General features: G+C 44.1%; 1 long non-coding RNA gene across 2 annotated transcripts in view; it reads right to left on the reverse strand.

Annotated features, from left to right (window-relative positions):
• Positions 1-3,244: 3,244 nt before the first annotated feature.
• Positions 3,245-14,622, reverse strand: part of LOC132206036 (uncharacterized) — an 88,719-nt gene continuing 77,341 nt past the window's right edge. For both annotated transcript variants that reach the window (XR_009442761.1, XR_009442760.1), the window contains 2 exons: positions 10,494-10,544; positions 3,245-9,228 (listed from right to left, as the gene is read on the reverse strand). This is a non-coding gene — a long non-coding RNA (uncharacterized LOC132206036). The remainder of the gene's footprint in view (positions 9,229-10,493; positions 10,545-14,622) is intronic.

Raw genomic sequence — 14,622 nt, forward strand, 5'->3', positions numbered from 1 at the left:
GGTCTGGACCCTTCTTCAGTTTAAGAAACTTAGTTGGCACAGTCAAGTTGGGCCAAAGGGCCTGTTTCCATGCTGTATAGCTCTATGACTTTACAAACACTCTCTCAATAGGTTCTGCTTTTTTTGAAAATCAAGGCACATTCTTTGCATTCTTTCAATGCACTTTCGACTCTGGTGTTATTGGCAAATTATGAAATTTTACTCTGCTTTCCAATCTCCAAGTTATTTATATATGTTTTAAATAAGCAGAGGTCTGAGCACCACAGACAATGATCATCTAGTCTGAAAAGCAATTTAATTCAACGGTTGTTTTCTGACTTTAGACCAACTGTTGTTCATCTAAGTTTCCAATGACCTTACCATTCCATGTGGCTCAATTTTAGTAACCAGCCTTTTATGGGCTAATCTGTCAAACACTGCCTTACAATCTGTATTGAAAACGTCAATTCCATTCAATTCATTAACCTTCATTATTACTTCATCAAAAAATTCAATTAGATTAGTCAAACACAACCTGACTTTTACAAATCAGCACTGTCTCTCCTTAATTAAGTTGAATTTCATAACTGTCTGTTCAATTTGTTCCTTAAATATTGTTTCTAAAACCTTACCTACCACTAATGTTATGCTGACAATCCTGTTGTCAGTTATCTGGAATGTCTTTGTACCCTTGTTGAATAAGGGTTCACATTTGCAACTCTCTAATCTTCTAATAGCTCCCCCACATATATGGAAGATAACGACAAACTCTTCCGATATCTCAAGCTCCATGTTCTTGAGGAACCTGTGGTGCATCTTATCTGGACCAAGTAGTTTATTTATTATAAGCATAACAGTCTTTTTCTAACATCTAACAAATTTCACGCATTATCCCTATCATCTCCACTTTTACAGCCATTTTGTCAGCTTCCTCTTCCTTGGTACACATACATACAAAGTCGTCGTTAAGTATTTCAGTCTTGCCTCCCAGCCTATATCACTTTGTTTGTTCCCAACATGGCACACCATTAGACCGTAAGATGTAGGAGCAGAAGTAGGCCATTCACCTCTTATGTCTGCTTCACCATCCAATGAGACCATAGCTGATTGGAAACCCTCAATTATACTTCCTCGACATCCCCCCTTAACTTTTGATTCCATTACTGATCAAACATCCGTTTATCTGAGCCTTGAATATATTTAATGACTCAGCCTCAATAGTGGAATCATACACAGATTCACTACTCTGTCGCAGAAGGAATTCCCCCTCATCTCTGTCTTATCTGGATGATACCTTGCTGTGAGATTATATCCTCTGGTCCTGGACTTTGCAATAAGGACAAACAACTGCATCTAGCTTGTCAAAACGCTAAAAATTGTCTTTGTTTTAATGACGTTATCTCTCAATTTTCTAAACTTCAATCAGATCCAACCTACTCAAACTCTCCTCAGTAGGGAAATCTCTCTATTCTCAGGATCAACACAGAGAACTATCTCTGGACTGCCTCCATGCCAGTACATCTTTCCTTAGATAGGGAGACAAAAACCTTTACAAAATTCTAAATGATGTCAGGCTATTGCCTAATGTAATGATCATAGTAAGGCCAGCCAGATGGGCTTTATAGAATATGAATTCCCTGTTTGGGGTTGTTAGTCTGGTCCATTCAGGGAGCCCTGGCTGACAGATAAAGACAGGGGCATCAGGCAACCTGTTCATTCTGAGAGCTGGCTCTGAGTAAGCTGGATCAATGTCAAGGACTCTCCATGTATAAATAAAGGGTGACTTGGTGATGGAATACAGGCCTGTGTGGAGTTATTTCACTCAGTGAGCCCTGTTAGCATTAACAATGGGTAAGTGGCAGATGAAATTCAATGTAGAGAAATGCAAAATGACAAAATACATTGCAGAAGTTGATATTCATTGAATTGAAACAAAATGATGTGCATGAGAAACAAAGGAATTCTGATGCTTGATTAAAAGATAGATTGAAGCTTTTGTATATATGCTCAAAAACATTGGGGCAAGCAATGCCACTGCAATTAAATTCCGGCCCAAATTCTGTTTCCTACACGACAGCAAGAATATTGCAACTTTAGGAAGAATAAACAGAACAACCAGAAAGATTCAGTTGTCACTGGAAAAGACCAGACTGAAAGATGGTATTTCTAACATTCTGGAGGGTCAAGATATTGTCAACTATGACTTGTTGTCTCACCTTGTCCAAGACCAATACAACTAACTGCATATCTTGAGTTGAAAAGGAGGGCATTCAAAATTATTCTGTGGAGAAAAGGTCTCAGTGAGTGATAATTTCCCACATCTGGAACAACTACTGGTCAATTCATAGCAACTGATCAGTCAATAACTCCATCTTAATTGATCATGTGACTATAATACGGTGGAACGCAAACTTGACAGAACTCAATATTTTCTCTCTGGTAGTTACTCCCTTTGTGTAGAGATATTCCTGTTTAAAGAGATTATCACAGAAGTGGCCCAATTCAAGAGTCAGGATATTGGTTTATACCCAGCAAATCAACTGTAGAGAAATCCTTACTCTGTATCTAGCCCTGTGCTGGGTGTGTTTGATGGGGACAGTGTAGAAAGAGCTTTATTTTGTATCTAACCCTGTCTTGGGGCAGAGTTTGCAACAAGGAATATTCTAAATATTCAAAATGAAAAAGTGAAAATGATAGGCTCTTCAATCAAATAAATCCCAGAGTGTATTGGTAGATGCTCCATCTGCCAATACATTTTCAGTCTTTTTGGCACAGTCTGATGCTTTTGTTCTTGACTATATTTCTGTTGACAAGTTCTGGGAAACAGAAAGCATGAGGGAGTTCTAGAAGCTAACCAACAGAACAGCTTAACTTTCCAGTGCAATCAATAATCTGAGTCAAAAATGAAGTACTTTGTTTTCCATTCCAGTTCTTCAAAATACTTTATCAGGGTTTACAGAGTTGTAGTGGATTATCTCCTCATAGCACAGTGTATCAGCTGTACGTGTAAGATCAGAACCTGAATTTTTATCGTAGTGATTGACATTCCTAGGCAGATTTTGAACCACTGAACAGCTCAGCATCTTCCAAGCCCACAACCACTACTGTGTAAATGAGATGACAAAGTGTAGAACTGGATGAACACAACAGGCCAAGCAGCATCTCAGGAGCACAAAAGCTGACGTTTCGGGCCTAGACCCTTTTCTGATGAAGGGTCTAGGCCAGAAACATCAGCTTTTGTGCTCCTAAGATGCTGCTTGGCCTGCTGTGTTCATCCAGCTCCACACTTTGATATCTTGGATTCTCCAGCCACCACTACCCTATCGAAGGATAAGGATGGCAGATTAATTGGAACAGCAGCATCTGTAAACTCCCCCTCCAAAGCACTCATCATCCTGATTAGGATATATAGGTGTCCCTTCAATGTCCGCTGGGTCAAAATACTGCAAGTTGCACCCTAAGGACATTGTGGATCTACCCACAGCAAATATATTGCTGGTGGTCCAGAAGGCAGCTCCACTACCTTTTCAAAGGCAACTACGGATGGGAACTAAATACTGGCCCAGAAAGTGACACCCGCACTGAAAGATAAAAATATACTTATTATCTTTTTGTTAAGTACTTGTACATATTTATACTGATTTATGAAGAATTTTGCACATAGAATAATTACATGAACACAAATTCTATGAAGACGCTGACTAACATAATTCCTCAGCATACTGTCCACTAGTGCTGGCCTAAAGCCTGGTCAACAGGTTCACTGGATTGAGCAGACACAAGACTCAGATTATCCAGAGGTTCATCTGGCTCTAGGGTGGATCTGCAAGGGTTATGGGGTAACTGGAGTTGGCAGCAGCCTCCTGGCCCCACTAAAATATTTTCCTCATGAAGACGTTTCTGAATTGCCTCCCAACATGTAATTGAGGCTTTGTGTATCTCATAAGAACTCAGTCTACACATTAACAACATCCACAACTCGAACCAGGGGTGGACTTGCCCAACAGAAAATGCTTTCAGGATAGTGGCATTTAAACAATCATTGGAAATGATGCAGTCACATTTCACTATAATTTTCAAGTCTATTTCCACCCGGGAAGCCCAGTGAAAATTTCCCTCAACAGTTATAAAGGGCTGGGACATATCAGTATGGGCATAGATGTAGCAGTATCACACAGTGCCTTTAGGTTCACAACTGAATCGCTTAGAGACAAAGGCATTTCTGGCAATGTTTAAATATAGAATCAAAGACATGTACAGCACAGAAACAAAACCTTTGGTCCAACTCATCCATGCCGACGGCATATCGTAACTTAATCTAGTCCCATTTGCCCACATTTAGCCTTTATCTCTCTGAACCCTTATTATTCATATACTCATCCAGATACCTTTTAAATGTGTAATTGTACTAGCCTCCACAACTCCTCTGGCAGTTCATTCCATACATGCGCCAGCCTCTGTGTGAAAAAGTTTCCTCTCGGGTCCCTTTTAATTTTTTTGCCTCTCACCTTAAACCTAGTTTTGGACTCCCCTACCCTGGTGAAATATGGAGCATCAACAAAATGAAACCTATGAAGTGGATCAACATGGGTTTACAAAACTTTGAGACAGTGAGGAGCTAAGATGACATAAAGAAGAGGACCAACAATTTTAAGAAGAGTGGGGAGAGGAACATATTTCCATCTGGAATTGTAGAGGTGACATCAGAGGAGAGCTGGATGTTGATTCGTTGTTATGCTATGAAAGGCTATGTTTCAGTTCCTAGAGGGAGCTGATTTGTCAGTCAAAGTGAAAAAAAATTCTAGTTTACAGTAATCTTCAGGTTGGAGTTGATAGTAAAAGACACTAATAATTTTCCACTTGATATAAATTTTGGTGAAATGTTGTGTAGTTAAAGGTATGACAGGTGAGCTTGATCTCATGTGTTGCCCTACAGTTTGTGGGAAATCTTCACATGCCCCTGGCATTATGGATGATTATATTTACCTGTCAGGTCTTCCTGCTGAAGGTAAGTGCAGGTCTGTTCAGTTATTGGACCCTCCCAGTGTCTCAAATATATGTAAATATTAGTACTGTATGGACAAGAGAGGTCTTTGGTTTTTTAGAGAGATAAAGTCCAATGTTTTGTCTGTTTATTTGAACAGCATTTGTGGCAATGTATATATAAAATGAGATTTTTTTTATCAACAAAGTATATTTTTGAAATAAAAGAATTTACCTGGTGGGGGAATTACCATAATCTGGAAGGTGGTTCTCCCAGGACAAGTCTGACTGAAACCCATCATCATCACCATCATTGTCATCTTCAGAAGAACTCAAGATCATTGCTGGATTGTGAGTGTGGGTGGAAGTTGGATGATCGTTGGATGAACTCAGCCACAGCTGATGGAACTTCATGCTGGTTTTGGCCTAATGCCATTTCAGTGACGAGCCAACTTGAGCTATTGCCTCTGTGAGCATCTGTGCACCAACTCAAGGGCTCTGCAATACAGTCAGGGTGACTGTGAAGAAGGTGGAGGAAGGAATGTTGGTCAACTGGACTTTCTTCATGATGAGAGCCCTCCTGGATTACTGTGGGTAATAAGCACCAGCCATTATCTCTGGATGAGCGGACCAAGGCCCTTGAGTCCTTAGAAAAGAATAAAACTTCTGCACTGTGGGTCTTAATCAGCCAGGACCTGCTTGAGGTCGTAGAGTCAGACAGTAATACAGCATAGAAACAGGCGATTCAGCCCAATTGGTTCATGCTGACCATCGTGCCCACTCAGCTAGTTCCAACTGCTCACATTTGGTCCATATCCCTCTAAACCCTCCCCATCCATGTGCCTATACAAATGGTTTTTAAATGTTTCAAATTGTACCTGCCTCAAACGCTTTTGCTGGCAGACCATTCCATATATATATAGACCATTCTCTGCATGAAGAAGTTGCCCCTTGGTCCTTCTTAAACCTATCCCCTCTCAGCTTAAATCTACACCCTCGAGTTTCAATTCCCCATCCCTGGAAAAAAGACTGTGCATTCCTCCTATCTATGCCCCTCATGATTTTATACGCCTCAGTAAGGTCACCCCTACATTCTCCTGCATTCCAAGGAATATAGTCCTATTCTGGCCAAACTCTCCCTATAACTCGGCTACTATGCCTGGCAACATCCTTGTAAAATCTTCTTTGCACACTTTCCAGTTTAACTATGTCTTTCCTATAACAGGGTGACCAAAAGCATACACAATATCCAAATGCAGCCTCACTAACGACTTATACAGCTGTAACATAACGTCCCAACTCCTACATTCAATGCCTCGACTGATGAAGGCCAGTGTGCTAAATGCCTTCTTCACCACCCTGTCTACATGTGATGCTGCTTTCAAAGAACTTATCTACTCAGACTCCTAGGTCCCTCTGTTCCATGCCACTCCTCAGAACCTTACTATTTACTGTATAAGTCATACCTTGGTTTGACTTTCCAAAGTGCAATACCTCACACTTATCTGCATTGAATTGCATTCACCAATCCGCTGTCCACTTCCCCATCTGATCAAGACCTCTGTAATTTTTGATAACCTTCCTCGCATTCAATGATACCTCCTAATTTTACTATCATCCGCAAACTTATTAATCACACCTTGTACGTTCACATCCAGGTCATTTATGTAAATAGCAAATAACAAAGGTCCCAGCACTGACCCCTGTGGTACACCACTAGCCACAGGTGTCTAGTCCAAGAAACACCCTTCAGCCATCACCCTCTGCTTCCTACCATCAAGTCAATTTTGAATCCAATTAGCTAGCTTTTTCTGGATCCCATGCAACCTAACCTTCATGACTAGCTTGCTGTGCGGGGCCTTGACAAAGACCTTACTGAAGTCCATATGACCTATCCATTGACCTACCCTCATCTATCCTCTTTGAAAAACTCTAAAAAATTTGTCAGACGTGACTTCCTGCACACAAAGCCATGCTGACTATCCCTAATCAGACTATGCAAATGCTGGTTGCTCCTGTCCCTCAGTATTCTCTCCAAGAATTTGCCTACAACCAGGCTCAATGGCCTGTAGCTCCCTACCTTGTCTTCACTACCTTTCTGAAATAATAGAGCAACATTAGGCATCCTCCAGTCTTTTGGAACTTCACCAGTGGCTAAAGATGAAGCAAAAGTCTCTGTAAGGGCCTCTGTAATTTCTTCCCTAGCTCCCATAATGTCTGAGGGCCCAAGGGATTTGTCCATCTTTTAGGCTGCAAACACCTCCTCTCTGGGAAGGTGCATGCGGTCCAAAACATCCCCACTTTTTTTTCCCTTATTATCCATGATTCTCTCCTCAGTAAGTGCCAAGGAGAAATATTCATTAAAAATCTTCCCTATCTCATGTGACCATGCTGATCTTTAAGGGGTCCTATTCTCTCCCTAGCCACTCTTTTACTCTTAATATAGCTACAGAACCTCTTGGAATTATCTTTAACCATATCTGCCAGATCCATCTCATATCCTTTTTTTGCTCTTCTGATTTCCCGCTAAAGTGCATTCGTACACTTTTTATAGTCATATAGGGATTCATTTGAGCCTGATAGTTTAAACCCAAAGTAAGCCTTCTTTTTTCTCCTGACCAGAGCCTCAATATCCCTAGTCAGCCAGGATGCCTAAATCTGCCAGCTTTTCCCTTCACCCTAACAGGGATGGACCTTCTTGATATCTCACTCTTAAAAGCTTCCCATTTGCCAGTTATTGTTTTCCTTCAAACAGACTCACCTAGTTGACTTCTGCTAGATCCTGCCTAGTGGCCCCAAAATTGGCTCTGCATCTTAACCTGTGAGCCTAACCTAGCTTTTTCCAGAACTATGTTAAAATTAAGAGGGTTATGGTCACTGGATCCAAAGTGCTCTCCAACTGACACTTGTCACTTGCCTGACCTCGTTTCCTAAGTGCAAGTCCAGAGTTGCACTCTCCTGAGTAGGGCCCTCTACACAATGAATTAGGAAACTTTTCTTCTAGAATCCCTACAGTGTTGAAACAGGCCCCTCACCCCAACAAGTCCACAACGACCCTCAGAGTATCGCACCCAGATCCATCCCCCCATGACCCACCGAATCCTCACATCCCTGAACACTATTGGCAATTTAGCATGGCCGACCCACCTAGCCTGCACACCTTTGGACTGTGGGAGGAAACTGGAGCACCCAGAGAAAACCCACGCAGACACGGGGAGAATGTGCAAACTCCACGCAGACAGTCACTCAAGGATGGAATCGAACCCGGGTCCCTGGTGCTGTGAGGCTGCAGTGCTAATCACTGAGCCATTGTCCTGCCCACTTGCTTGGACACATTTGACAAATTTCACCCCGTCTGGGCCTTTTGCACTCTGGGTGGCCCAGTCAATACAGTTACAACCTCCAACCAATACTGCTGTATTATTCCTAAGGGTATCTGCAAGCTCTCGACACTTCTGCTTTTCTAATAGTCACTAGCTTTGCGGGGGTCTATAATACAGTCCCAACAGACAGACCATCCTCTTCTCGTTTCTAAGTTCTAACTATATGGCCTCATTTGATGACCCCTAAAGAATATCTTCTTCAGCACTGTTGGTATGTCCTCCCTTATCAAAAAGGCTACTCTGCCTCCTCACTTACTTGTACTTCCGTATCCTGAAACATTGAGCTGTCACTCCTGCCCTTCTTTCAGCCCTGTTTCTGTTATGGCTATTATAGCTCAGGCCCCAGAGCCAATCCATACTCTGAGCTCATCTGCCTTACCAGTCAGGCTTGTGCATTGAAATAAATGTACTTTAAACCAGAAATTTGTTCTCATCCCTTACCATGCCCCTAGCTATCCTGAGTAGTAAACTTGTTCTTGATGGTTAATGTATTTTCCCCTGATTTCTCAATGGCCCCACTCTTATTCAGAGACCCACCCCTCTGACAAACTAGTTTAAAACTCTCCCATGTAACAGTTGAAAATCTCCCCATGAGGATATCAGACCCCTCCAGTTCAAATGCAACCTGTCCCTCTTGTACAGGTCACTTCTACCTCAAAAGGGTTCCCAATGATCCAAGAACTGAAAACCCTGCTCCCTACACCAGCTCCTCAGCCACACATTCATCTGGCGAATGTTTCTATTTCTATCCTCACTAGCACATGGCACTGGGAGTAATCCGGAGATCACTATCCTTGAGGTCCTGCTTTTTAACTTCTTACAACAGTCTGCTTCTGTCAGGCAGCATGTGTGAATCCACTTCGAAATATATCACTCTTCTCATCTACAGGCAGAAGGGAAAAGAGGGCAGAAATTACAAATTGACAGATATTTTCACTACTGAATGCAGACTAAAAAATTCTGTCTGAAGTCATCATAAACAGGATCAGGTCTGCTCTGTGATCAGTGATTCACCCTGACCAAACCTGTGCTGTACCGGTAACAACAATCTTCCAAGCGTGACAGCCTCACGCTTCTCAGGGATACTATCACTTGTGTGCAGGAGAAGGGGTGGAATGCCTGGCTCATCAACCTTGTCCAGGAGAAGGCCTGTGACAGGGTATCACATACCTAGATGTAGGATGTACTCTCCAAAACAGGCTTTGCAGAAGGAATCTGCAATATAATCCAACTGCTCTACACCAACATCGTTAGTGTAGTCTCAATGAATGGATGGAAATCAGAAAGTTTTCCAATCAGATCTGGAGTCAGGTAGGGCTGCCCACTCTCTCCTGTCTTGTTTGGGTGTTGTACAGAGCCTTTTGCCAAGTCCATCTGGAAGGATGCAAGCCTGAAGGGGGGTGACTGTTCCAGGCAGTGGAGGCTTGCAGTCTATGGCCTTACTGTACATGGATGATGTTGCCATTTTCTGCTCAGATCCGTTGTCAGTGCGTAGACTCGTGAGCATCTCCAACCAGTTCAAACTAGTTTCAGGAGCCAAGACAAATCAAGGCAAGAACAGGGTAATGTTCTTTATGAACTAGGCTGACCAATCCTTTATCCCCTTCACTGTCGGGACAGATAACCTGAAGATGCTAGGAATATGGTTCGGTGGGGCCAGGGTGTGCACAAAACCTTAGAAGGAGCTTATCGCCGAGGTGAAACACAAACTGGTCTTTTGGGAGCACCGCTCCTTCTCAATTGTGGGTTAAAGTTGGTTGTCAGGTGTGAGGGACTCTCTCTATTGATGTAAATGATACAGGTCTGGCTCATTCCCTGGATCTGCGCTGTTGCAGTCACCTGAGCCATCTTCCATTTCATCTGGAGGTCTAAGATGGACCATGTCGACAGGGACACTGTGTACAAAACTCTGGGTAAGGTGACGTGGGAGAATGTACCCACCACTGCCCTGGCCCTGACGGCCACCTTCGTGTGTGGCTGCATCAAGCTGTGCATGGACCCTCGGTACGCAAACCCTACGTACTGAGGTTCTACCTGTTGCCAGTGGTTGTGAAGGGTGGGCCTGCTCTCTCTGCTGTGGAATGCTGCAAGTAGTTAGACCGTTCTGTATCAACTCTCCTTCATGGAGAAATTTGAAAAGAAAAATACCTTTGATCACAAGTCCATCGGAAGTGGTCAGCACGTAGCGTCCTTGAGACCCTGTGGGAAAAGGAAAGGGTGGATCCTGTCACGTGGTTCCCTGAACAGATTGTCAAAGTCATTTGGCAGAATGCCTCATCACCAGAACTTTCCAACAAGCACCAAGGCATCACTTGGCTGGTAGTGAGAAGGGCCCTCCCTGTGAGATCCTGGTACACCCAGACTCTCTGCGTCACACATGCTGCAGTCGAAACAGCTGCACGAGTACAGACTGTAACATATCTCCTTCTGGATTGTGCCTTTGCAAAGGAAATCTGGAGAAAGATGCAATGGGTTTTGTTGAGGTTCGTCGCAAGCAGCTCCATGATGAAGGACTCCTCCCACCCACCTTCCTGCAAAAATTCCATCCCCTATTCCCAATTCCTCAACCTCCGCCGCATCTGCTCCCAGGATGAGGCATTCCACTCCCGCACATCCCAGATGTCCACGTTCTTCCAGGACCGCAACTTCCCCCCGCCGCAGTGGTCGAAAACGCCCGCGACCGTGTCTCCCGCATTTCCCGCACCTCATCCCTCACACTCCGCCCCCGCAATAACTTCCAAAAGAGAATCCCCCTCGCCCTCACATACCACCCCACCAACTTCCGGATAAAACACATCATCCTCCGACACTTCCACCATCTACAAGCCGACCCCACCACTATAGACATTCTTCCGACTCCAGCCTTGTCTGCCTTCTGGAGAGACCGCTCTCTCCGTGACTCCCTTGACCGCTCCACACTGCCCTCCAACCCCACCACACCCGGCACCTTCCCCTGCAACCGCAGGAAGTGCTACACTTGCCCCCACACCTCCTCCCTCACCCCCATCCCAGGCCCCAAGATGACTTTCCATATTAAGCAGATGTTCACCTGCACATCTGCCAATGTGGTATACTGCATCCGCTGTACACGGTGTGGCTTCCTCTACATTGGGGAAACCAAGCAGAGGCTTGGGGACCACTTTGCAGAATACCTCCGCTCGGTTCGCAATAAACAACTGCACCTCCCAGTCACAAACCATTTTAACTCCCCCTCCCATCCCTCAGATGACATGTCCATCCTGGGCCTCCTGCAGTACCACAATGATGCCACCCAAGGGTTGCAGGAACAGCAACTCATATTCCACTTGGGAACCCTGCAGCCCAATGATATCAATGTGGACTTCACCAGCTTCAAAATCTCCCCTCCCCCCACTGCATCCCAAAACCAGCCCAGCTCGTCCCCACCTGCCTGACCTGTTCTTCCTCTCACCTATCCCCACCTCCCACCTCAAGCCGCACCTCCATTTCTGACCTACTAACCTCATCCGACCCCTTTGACCTGTCTGTCCTCCCCAGACTGACCTATCTCCTCCCCACCCATACCCGCCTCTCCACCTATCTTCTCCTCTATCCATCTTCAGTCCGCCTCCCCCTCTCCCGCTCCCCCTTTTCTGATGAACAGTCTAGGCCCGAAACGTCAGCTTTTGTGCTCCTAAGATGCTGCTTGGCCTGCTGTGTTCATTCACGCTTTGTTATCTCGGATTCTCCAGCATCTGCAGTTCCCATTATCTCTGTGCTGTATGGGCTGTTTCCTGGGATGCACACCGAGACAAACATTGACAGCACCTGGGAGACAATCAATTTGGTGAAAAACGCTCTTTGCTCTGCCCAAAAATTGTTGGTCTTCCAGATCAAGGAGCTGACTTTGACCGAGTCTGACTTTGCAGACTGGTACATTCCAATGTCTACAACAACGTGCTGAGGGACACACGAAAGCTTAGGGCAGTTGCTGCTAAGGCACTGACAGTGGGGTAAGACCACCTTCAGAGGCCTTTCTGCTGAAGTACAATGGAGTACTGTTATCACACCCTCTTGGTGCCTCAAGTGTATGTGTATATTGGGTCTTGTATAGTTCTTGGGCTTTTGTTTGCTGTCAATATGCAAAGACAATATAGAATCAAACTGCCCTCGTGACAAGATATTGTTATAAAGATATATCTTATTCATATTTTAGAAATTAAAAAAGAGCTACAGGAAGTGCCACTGATATGATCAGCTTGAGCGCTGGTTTGGGGGCTGGAGTGGCAACTGGAGGCACAGTAGTCCATTTGCGAGGTGAGAGCTGCACAGAGAGCATGTTTGTAGATCTTGCAGTTTAAGGAAGTGCACTCACCGAGGAACTGGGTGACTATCAGTCAGAGGGAGGCAGACAGGTAGTCACACCACAATGTATCTCACTCAAAATCTCACTGATTTCCAATGTAGGAAAAGAGTGAGAGTGCTGGTTCGTCCAGTGGGGAGGCAGCCAGAGCCTGGACACACAAGTGGGGAGCAGAAAGAGGAGGAAAACAGTGCTGTTTGCAGAGCTAATAATGAGGGGTACAGACAAGTGACTCAAAAAGTGTGTGTTGCCTCTCTGGGGTCACGGGTAACAATACCTCTGAACGTTGCAGGGCATTCTGAAGGGAAGGGTAAATAGTCAGACATTGTGGATTAAATTGGGACCAACAACACTAATAGAAAGGTCTGAGAAGGCTCCTTCATTGAGGCCATATGGATAGAGCTGAAAACGCAAAAGGAGGCAACCATATTGTTGGGAGTGTACTATTGACCCACAAACAGCCAGGGGTAGATGGAAAGGTAGCAACGTAGGCAAATGTCAGGGAAATGCTAAGAGTAATAGCAGGTGTTTTGAATGTCCCCCATATTGACTGGGATGGACAAAGTGTGTCCAGGAAAGCTTTCTAAGCCTGCACACAGGAAGTCCTACAGAGAAGGGATGATACTGGATATAATTTATGAACAAAGCCAAGCAAGCTGTAAAAGTGTCAGGGTGAGCATTTCAGTAACAGTGACTATATCTCAGTAAGATTTAAGAAGTTATGGAAAGGACAAAGATCAACCAGAAATAAAGTTTCTGCATAGGCATAACGCCAACTTTAATGAGATAAGACAGGATCAGGCTTAGAGCAGCCACTTGTCTGAAAAATCTATATCAGATTAGTGGGAGATTTTCAGAAAGGGAATTGAGAGGGTGCAGGGCCAAGATGTTCCTGTAAAGATGAAGGGTGGAACCAAGTGCAGAAAAATGTTTGATATTGAGGAATGTACAGGATTGGATAAAGAAAGAAAAGAAAATTATAGTAGATACCAATGTTGCAGAACACTGGAAGTCGTAGTGGTCTATAGAAAACACAGGAGGTTACTTAATAAGAAATTAGGAAAGTCAAGAGGGAGCATGAAAAACCAGGTGGGTAAAATTAAGGAAAATCCTATATTATCTGTAACATTTTCAATTTTCCTAATCCCATTTCTAATTCTCACAGCAATGCTTCCAATGTTGTCAATAATTGTTCCCATATTCCCCGATCACAGACTCCTACAGTGTGAAAACAGGCCGTTTGGCCCATCGAGTTTACACTGACCCTCCAGAGAACATCCCACCCAGACTCACCCACCCTAGCTTATAACACTGCATTTCTCATGACTAATCCACCTAACCTGCATTTCCTTGGATACTATGCGCAATTTAGCACGGCCAATACACATAATCTGCATATCTTTGGATTGTGGGAGGAAACTGCAGCACCAGAAGGAAACCCATGCAGATATGGGAAGACGTGCCCCACATGGACAGTTGTCTGAGGCTGGAATCAAGACTATGTCCCTGGCACTATGAGGCAGCAGTGCTAACCACTACACTACCATGCACCCATGGCGTCATTGATAAACTACCAATCTACCAACCTCTGGCATGAATTGACTGAGCTTCCACAATCCTGTAGCATACAGAATTCCAATATTCACAACCCTTTGAGTGAAGAAATTCTTTCTTATCTCAGATGTCATGGCTTGTTTTTTCATTCTGACAGTGTCTCTTAGTTCTTGACCCCAGAGCCCAAATCCAGGGAAAACATCCTTTCTCTATTAATTCTGTCCATCCCTGTAAAGTATTTTGTAAGTTTCTATGAGATCACCTCTCATTTATCTAAAGTCCAAAGAACCCAGGTCCATTGTCCTCAATCTATCCTCATCAGACAGTCCACCAACAGAGGAATCAGTCTGGTGAGTCATCGTTGCACTCACACTATGCCAAGAATATCTTCGTCAGACAAAA

The sequence above is a fragment of the Stegostoma tigrinum genome, chromosome 29 (assembly GCF_030684315.1).
Source record: "Stegostoma tigrinum isolate sSteTig4 chromosome 29, sSteTig4.hap1, whole genome shotgun sequence".
NCBI lineage: Eukaryota > Metazoa > Chordata > Chondrichthyes > Orectolobiformes > Stegostomatidae > Stegostoma > Stegostoma tigrinum.